We start from the raw sequence: 8,825 nt of genomic DNA on the forward strand, positions 1-8,825 counted from the left end.
TTTTAAATTTTAATCGGTCAAATAATATATTTTTATACTTAATAATAATTTTAAAATATTTATTTTAACTTTAAAAAAGTAATTTACAATCAAACAAACATTTATAAAAGAATTTAACCTAAAAGATTTATTTTTTTAAAATTAAAATTTCGTGTTAAATCAAACTACAAAAGTAAAAGATAGAGAAACGGGGAGATTATACTTAAACGACATGAGTAGGTAAGTGTCAGTAGTAGTAATGTAAAAGGTATCAAGTAGTGGAGGCGGAGGGTGGCGGTGTTATACCAACTACACCTTTTATTTTTATTTTATCTTTAATTACTCTTTCATGTACTCTTACACTTGCAGGTTTTGTCTACTAGTACTAATTTTAGAAAATGATCAAAACGATTTTTAATACATAACTAATGCTTTATTTTGATCCTTTGGTGTTAGAGATAAAGGATAAATAGTTATAGGATAAAATTTTAGTGTTTTGTTCGATTGTCATGTTTGAAATAATTTATTTCATTATTTATATCATAGTGATTGATAAGTTATTTCGGAATAATTTATTTCCACCCAAATAACATGTATTTCACTTGATTGAAATAGTCTTTAATATATAATAAAAGTGTTTATTTTGGTCCTTAATATATCTCACTTGATTGAAATGGTCCTTAATGTATGATAAAATGTGTTTATCTTGGTCTTTTCCATGAACTTAATAAATTTATTTTTTAAAAAAGTGTTAAATTTTACTATAGACCTTGTGTGGCTAACAAAATTCACCATTGATGTCTTCTCATAGAATCTAATACCATTTTCTTTACTTTCTCTAACAAAAAATATTTCATTTTTAATTATTTTATTATAATTTCTATTATTTTATAATTAACATGTTATTTTTCATATAAGGTCATTAATTAAATCTCTAATATATGTAATTCTTTTTAAATGTAATATAATATTCTAAAAAATATATTATTTAATATATACTACATTCATCTCGAATTAATAATATTTTATCTTTCGAAAAATTTTGTCACTTTAATATTATTTGATTTTATTATTAATTTTCACTATAAAAAAATGCACAAATTTAAATGGTCTATAATTGTTCAAATTATTTGTGATTCACATTCCAAAAAAAGAAATATTTCGCGATGAAACAAGAATAGTGCCGAAAAGATGTTGAACGTGCATTTGGAATTTTACAATTATTACAGGACAATCACGTGTTTTGAGAAAGAAAGTGTTACATAATATAATGACTACATGGATTAGCGCAACATGATAATTAAGGATGAACGTGATCTTAATGCACCCATCTGCAACGACAAAAATGGTAGTAGATGAAAATTTTTGATTTGAACAATTTTTAGCTAGACATAAAAATTAAGGACAAAAATACTTATTTTGACCTCCGTAATGAGTTAATAGAATATTTACGGGAGCAACATAATAATCTTTAAAGTTGAGTATTTATGTAATGTTTATGTAATTATATTTCATTAATTATTTCATTTTAATTTGAATTGTCCATAAATTTGTATATGCTTGCAATTTGTGTAACTTATAAATTTGGAATGAAATATAATTTTATATTAAATACAGAATTTGAAAAAATAAAATTTTATATCACATTAAAATTATATAAATTGATTATTTGGCAAAAAAAAAGAATCAATTTATATTGAGAATGAAATAGAAATAATAATATAATATTTAGGAGAGAAAAATTCTTTTTTAAGAGAGTAAAATAGAAAATTTGGGTGAAATTAATTTTGTCAAAAAATTAGAAATAACCCTTAGATCATAGTAACTGATGCATGAAAGCATTAAACATGCATTTGCATGAAAGAATTTAGGTTAAATGAAGCAGGTGGGTGGGTGGGTGATTTTGTTTCTGAGTAAAAGTGATTTCTCTTTTTGTGATGTGATATCAGATCATTAAATGAATATAAGATATGATGTTGGTTTAATTTACTACAGTATAAAAATACTGCAATATATGTTGGAGAACCGTACATTAGCAAATCCCAATCAATTCCTTTGTTACAGATAGTATCAAGATTCTTATACCCAAACTGGAGCAACCTATCTTCTCTGCCTTTTTCTTCTTGTCTATTGCTTTTCAATTTATACTCTTTTTTCCGCTTCAATTTATGTGATATAGTTTGATTTAATATGAAATTTCAAAAAAGAAAGATTAACTTCATATTGTGATATTCAAAATAAGTTACAGATATTTGTTTGGTTACATGTTTTTTGAAATTTGTGGGTTAAAGTAAGTCATAAAAACTTGTACTGTAATAGATTATTGTGTGATTATAAATCATTTTCATCAATGATATGATAAATATTTTAAAATTAAATTGTTATTAAATATAAAAATATGTCATTATTTTAGAGATTGACTAAAAATAAAAATGAATAACATAAATTGAAACAGAAAAGGTAATAATTTCTTTTAGGTGTGTTTCGTTTTATATCCGTTTCTGTTTTTTTTTTTAATATGAGGATGGATGGTATAAAATATAAATAAATTTGGGGTGGGGTGGGGTGGGGTGGGGTGGGGTGCGGGGTTGTGTGTGTCTGTGTAGCGTTTCTGATTATTTTTTTTGATTAGTCTTAATACTTTAAATAAGGATAACATTAGAATTATTATCGTAATGCCAAGAAATACTATGGATAAATACAAGGATGTAAGATTCAATGCACGTGGATGTAATTCTGTTTAATGCTAAGTTACACAAGTCAAGAAAGTTAATTAGGCAGTTTAATTAATATTGGTCCAATTAGGTTTAATTTATTTGAATTTTTGGTGCCCTAAAATGTATGTTATGACCAAACTAGAATATGTGGTCCAAGTAGTAATCCAAGTAGTTTTTGTTAGGAGTGCTTTGCCCTTTATGTGGGATTTTTTGACATGAATCTGAATTTAGTCGGACTTTAATGTGAGTACCCGATATCGGATAGGAAACTAAAAAATAATTAAAAAAGAAAAGAAAAATAGTCCATCATAAAAGGGAAAATGATTTAAATCTTATACAAATAAAAATGGAAGCAAATATATGATCTAAATAAATTTAAAAAAACTGGATTATAACCAAGGGAGAGGAAATACAAACATGAAAATAATAAGTTAAGAAAAGAAAAAGAAAGGAAGAGAGAAGGGAGATTGACAAGGAACCATGCGCGTGACATCTCTTGAGGAGCTCTCTTCCACAATGTAACTATGATGATTCAATCAAAGCTTCAAGAGGTCAAAAATATATATTCTGTTTTATTTTATGTGACACTTTTCAAATTTTGATATTCAAATAAATCTATTTTTGATCGTAAGTTTTTATGGATTTTTTAAACATTTTGAATTATCAATTATTGTGACTTATAGTACTTTTATGTAGTTTACAAATATATTATAAATTTCATTTCAAAAAATTTGAAGATTTCATGCGTAAATTTTCGATCAAACTTAAATTGTTCAACTCTCGAAAACTAAAAGTACCACATATATTAGAATAAGGGAAGTATTTTTTTAAGGAAATTTAAAAATAGCTACATGTTATAAGGAGAGAGAGAGAGGGGTTGAGAGACGAAGGAGATAGGTGAGTGAGAGAGGGGAAAAAGAAATGAGAGAGACGAATTATATATGTATATTTGCTCGATAATTGTATATAGGTAACTAGTATGTATAGGTATCAATGATTATATTTGTATATTAGTTAGATAATTGCATATATATATATATATCAATGAATATAAATGTATTAAGGAATACAATTTGTATTTGACTACAATTTGTATCAATTTAATATTTGTCTTTGTATAATTAATTGTTATCATTTGTATCAATTGTATTAACAAATACAATTTGTATTAGAATACATTTGTATCAAGGTTGTTTCAAGTTCAACATTTGTATTTGTATAATTGATTGTGATCATTTATATCAGTGTTATATCAACGAGTACACATGCATTTATATTTTGTATTACTGAAAATGATTGTATAGTTAACATTTATCATTTGTATTTGTATAATTGACTACTAACATTTATATTTGTATAATTGATTGATGAGTTAAATTTATATTGAGAGAGGATACAGAAAAAGGTGAGAGACAGAGCGGAGGGAGGAGGGTGTAGAGAGAGGGGAGAGGCTAAAGAAATATGGCATAGAGAATAGATAGAGGTGAGTGAGTGAGAGAGAGCGAGAGAGAAAAGAGAGACAAGCGAGAGTGCAGAGAGAGAGAAAGTGAGGGGATAAAAGAGAGGGAAAAAAAGAGAGAGAAAATAGCAACAAAATCATAACTTTAGCTACAAAATGTAATTTTTTCAAATCATAGTAGTGTATTGTGAGTACACTAGATATAGGACCCCGTGTCAGCACGGGGCCCAATATATATATTTTTTAATTTTAATTTATGTCATATTATGAAATTTGAGAAATTATTGAAATTTTTATATGATTTTAAAAATATTTTAAATTTTTAGCTATTGTGATTTCTAGTACTTTTTTTTAACAAAATTTTGAAAATAATATTTATTACTTTGTTTGTTCTAATTTATGTGGCACACGCACAATTTCAAATATTAACCATTTTTTATATGTCTCTTTAATATATTAAGTTGTTAATTATTGTATTTTATAGTACATTTTTAACCTAATTTTTTAATAATATATGTTATTTGCCATGTCCCAATTTATGTGGCATTAATTGATAGATTTGTTGGAGTCGAGAGATTTATTTTGTTAATTATTGTAATTTATAGTTTTTTTTTCCTCAATTTCAAACAATATATGTTGTTAATTGATAGAATACTTTTAATGTAATTTTTTTAAAAAAATATGTGTGACTGTCCATGTCCCAATTTATGTGGCACATGTAAAGTTTTGACAATTAACCAAAATTTTAATACATTTTAAAAAATATTTTTAAGTCGTTAAATTTTAAGTAATTTAAATTGTTGTATTATTTATTACAATTTATAATACTTTTAAAGTAGTTGAAATATTGTACTATTTATTATGATTTATAACACTTTTTTTTTAAATTTATGTCATATTATGGAATTTGAGAAGTTATTGAAATTTTTATATGATTTTAAAAATATTTTAAATTGTTAGCTATTGTGATTTGTAGTACTTTTTTTAACATAATTTTGAAAATAATATTTATTAATCTATTTGTTCTAATTTATGTGGCAGATGCAGAATTTCAAATATTAACCCTTTTTTATATGTCTCTTTAATATATTAAGTTGTTAATTATTGTATTTTATAGTACATTTTGAACCTAATTTTTTAATAATATATGTTATTTGCCATGTCCCAATTTATGTGGCATTAATTGATAGATTTGTTGGAGTCGAGAGATTTATTTTGTTAATTATTGTAATTTATAATTTGTTTTTCGTCAATTTCGTCGACTATTTTTTTTATTAATTATTGTAATTTATTGTTTCTTTTTCGTCAATTTCAAACAATATATGTTTATCATATAATCCATTTTATGTGGTACCAATAGAATTTAGAGAGTCAATTAAATTTTGTATATAAGTTTTAAATAATTAAGCTGTTAATTATTGTAATGTATAGTATTACTTATAGTATTTTTAAATATATTTAAATATTATATGTTAGGTTTTTTATCCTAATTTATATGGCATTGATAGAATTTAAAGTGTCAAATAATTGTTAATTATTGTAATAGATAATATGGAGTATTTAAGTCATTTATAGTATAGTATAATTAATATATAATATGTAGTATTTAAGTGTTATATTATGGAATTTGAGAAGTTATTGAAATTTTTATATGATTTTAAAAATATTTTAAATTGTTAGCTATTGTGATTTGTAGTACTTTTTTTTAACATAATTTTGAAAATAATATTTATTACTCTATTTGTTCTAATTTATGTGGCAGATGCAGAATTTCAAATATTAACCCTTTTTTATATGTCTCTTTAATATATTAAGTTGTTAATTATTGTATTTTATAGTACATTTTGAACCTAATTTTTTAATAATATATGTTATTTGCCATGTCCCAATTTATGTGGCATTAATTGATAGATTTGTTGGAGTCGAGAGATTTATTTTGTTAATTATTGTAATTTATAGTTTCTTTTTCGTCAATTTCAAACAATATATGTTGTTAATTGATAGATTTTTTGGAGTGGACTATTTTTTTTTTTAATTATTGTAATTTATTGTTTCTTTTTCGTCAATTTCAAACAATATATGTTTATTATATAATCCATTTTATGTGGTACCAATAGAATTTAGAGAGTCAATTAAATTTTTTATATAAGTTTTAAATAATTAAGCTGTTAATTATTGTAATGTATAGTATTACTTATATTATTTTTAAATATATTTAAATATTATATGTTAGGTTTTTTATCCTAGTTTATATGGCAATGATAGAATTTAAAGTGTCAAATAATTGTTAATTATTCTAAGAAAAGGTGACAGCGCCTACCTGTCAGTGCCACAATTAATTGCTAATTTTTAAATTTTAAATTATCAACTAATCAAATATAATAATTTGTTTTTAAATAAAGAAAAGAAGTTACTATTTTAGAAGATAACAACGTTAAAATGAATAGTTACATTCTTGAATTTTGAGTTTTTTTTTAAATAATTAAATATAGATAATTAAAAATTGATTAAAAAAAAAGTTTTTAAAAAAATAATGACAACCCACGTCCTTTGAAAACAATTCTAAAAAGTATAGAGTGTGTTATTCCTTTTTTTTTGGGTNGATTAAATAAAAAATCTGGTTTTTCTTTCAAAAAATAAAAAGTACTCCTCATAGAAAAAACTACCCACGTTTTTATGAAAAACACATATAATAATAATAATAATAATAATAATAATAATAATAATAATAATACTAATAATAATAATAATAATAATAATACTAATACTACTACTACTAATAATAATAATAATAATTATTATTATTATTATTATTATTATTATTATGGTGGAGCCCACTTATATATTTTATATAGTAAGTATTGGACATTTTTAATGATTTTATTGGAACAATGGTAGTAAATCCTAGACTCTTCTAATATATAGTAAAGTAATATTACATATTTGCCTAATTACATAATTTTCTCTATTTTTCTCCAAAACCGTTCTCTTCTCTCTTCTACCCTAATAAATTGACACCCTAAATCCTAATCCATGATCATGCCGGCCGCTGGTTACTCAACTTCGACATATGGTTAATTCATTGCCCTCACAATTCCCCACTATTACTCATCTAAAATCTCTAGAAAAATAGTCATGATTCGAGTCTACATCTTAAGTGTTGGCTGCCACTCAAGATCATAAATGACCCAAAACAAACCTTTGGAACTGCATGTTGCAAATGAACTAATATGACATTTTATAAAATGCAAACAGAAGTTGAAACTTAAGTAACTAAAACATGTACCAAGTGTAAGTCCGAGTAACATAATCAATAAAGCCATAAAATTGAACAACTAATATATGAATAAAGTCGATACTATCTATAGTTAGAAAAAACAAGTTTGTTACGACATAACCTCCAACTATCTTAAAACAAATAATAGAACTAGCGATAAGTATATATAACTAATAACTAATCCATGAAGTTTCCGAATAAGGAGGACACGCCAACCACTGATTGAAAAGTTGCAATCTATATGGGCAAGAGTCTAAGAATGAACGCTTGAATCTACATTATAAAAGGTTGCAGAGAACAATATGCGAGTCCGAAGCCAAAAAGACAAAAAATATTGTCTAAAATTTCAAAAGGGAACATCAAATTTTTTTTAAATCAAAAGGGCAAAATCGCTCCTGACGAGCGATTTCTCTTTGACACAATGACTATTTTGTCCAAAAGCTTTTTTTCTTTTTTCTTTTAATTAAAAATTGCTGTGTCGATTTTTTTTTCCTTACACATCGCTGCAGGGGCATAGTTTTTCATGCCTATTGTTAATTATTAATAATATAAAAATGTCCTTTCATGCCTGTTGTTAATCTTATCTTAATATAATATAAAGGAGAAACATAGACAAGGTGATGTGACACCTCTCTATGATCTCCATATGTATTTTTTTTTTCTCATTTTTTTGGCCTTTCTTTTTATTTAAATTAATTATTTTATTGTAAAAGTCAATTATTTAATTTATTACAATAAATATTATATTACTCGAAAAACATTTACAACAAAGACTCTTCACATGCCAACTTACAAGGAGTAATTATTCATAATTCATACCTCTCTAATTTCTATTATTAATAAAAAAAAATTGTCCTTCTTCTAATTACAATTACGAAATTTTATTTTTTTTAATAATTTATCTTTATTATTTAATTTATATAAAAGGTTGTGTTACTTAATTAATTACAAAAATCTATATATATAATAAAGGTCTCTATAAACAAGGTGATGTGGCACCTCTCAATGGCCTAGAAAGTTATTTATCTTTTTTCTTCCTTTTTTGAGTTTTTCCATTCATTTTTTTTTCATTAATCAATTCATTAAAAAATTAAAAAATCAATCATATTCATTACATATAATTATATCACATGAAAGTTACATAAAAACCTCTACCTATTTGAATTCTCTAATTAAATAATATGTCTCCTCAACTTCCTTCTACTTAATTCTCATCTATAAATAGCAATCATCTATGGTGTTGTTGCATGTCCATTTCTATTTTCTCCAACTTTATATTGTTAATATTTTTTTTTTGTTTTTCAGCTTTTATGAAGATTATAGATATATTTTTTAGAATTTCTTCTTGTGTTAGAATTGCCAAGCAAAAGTTTATCAAGATGAAGAAGAAAGT

Source organism: Solanum stenotomum, chromosome 6 (genome assembly GCF_019186545.1).
Source record: "Solanum stenotomum isolate F172 chromosome 6, ASM1918654v1, whole genome shotgun sequence".
NCBI lineage: Eukaryota > Viridiplantae > Streptophyta > Magnoliopsida > Solanales > Solanaceae > Solanum > Solanum stenotomum.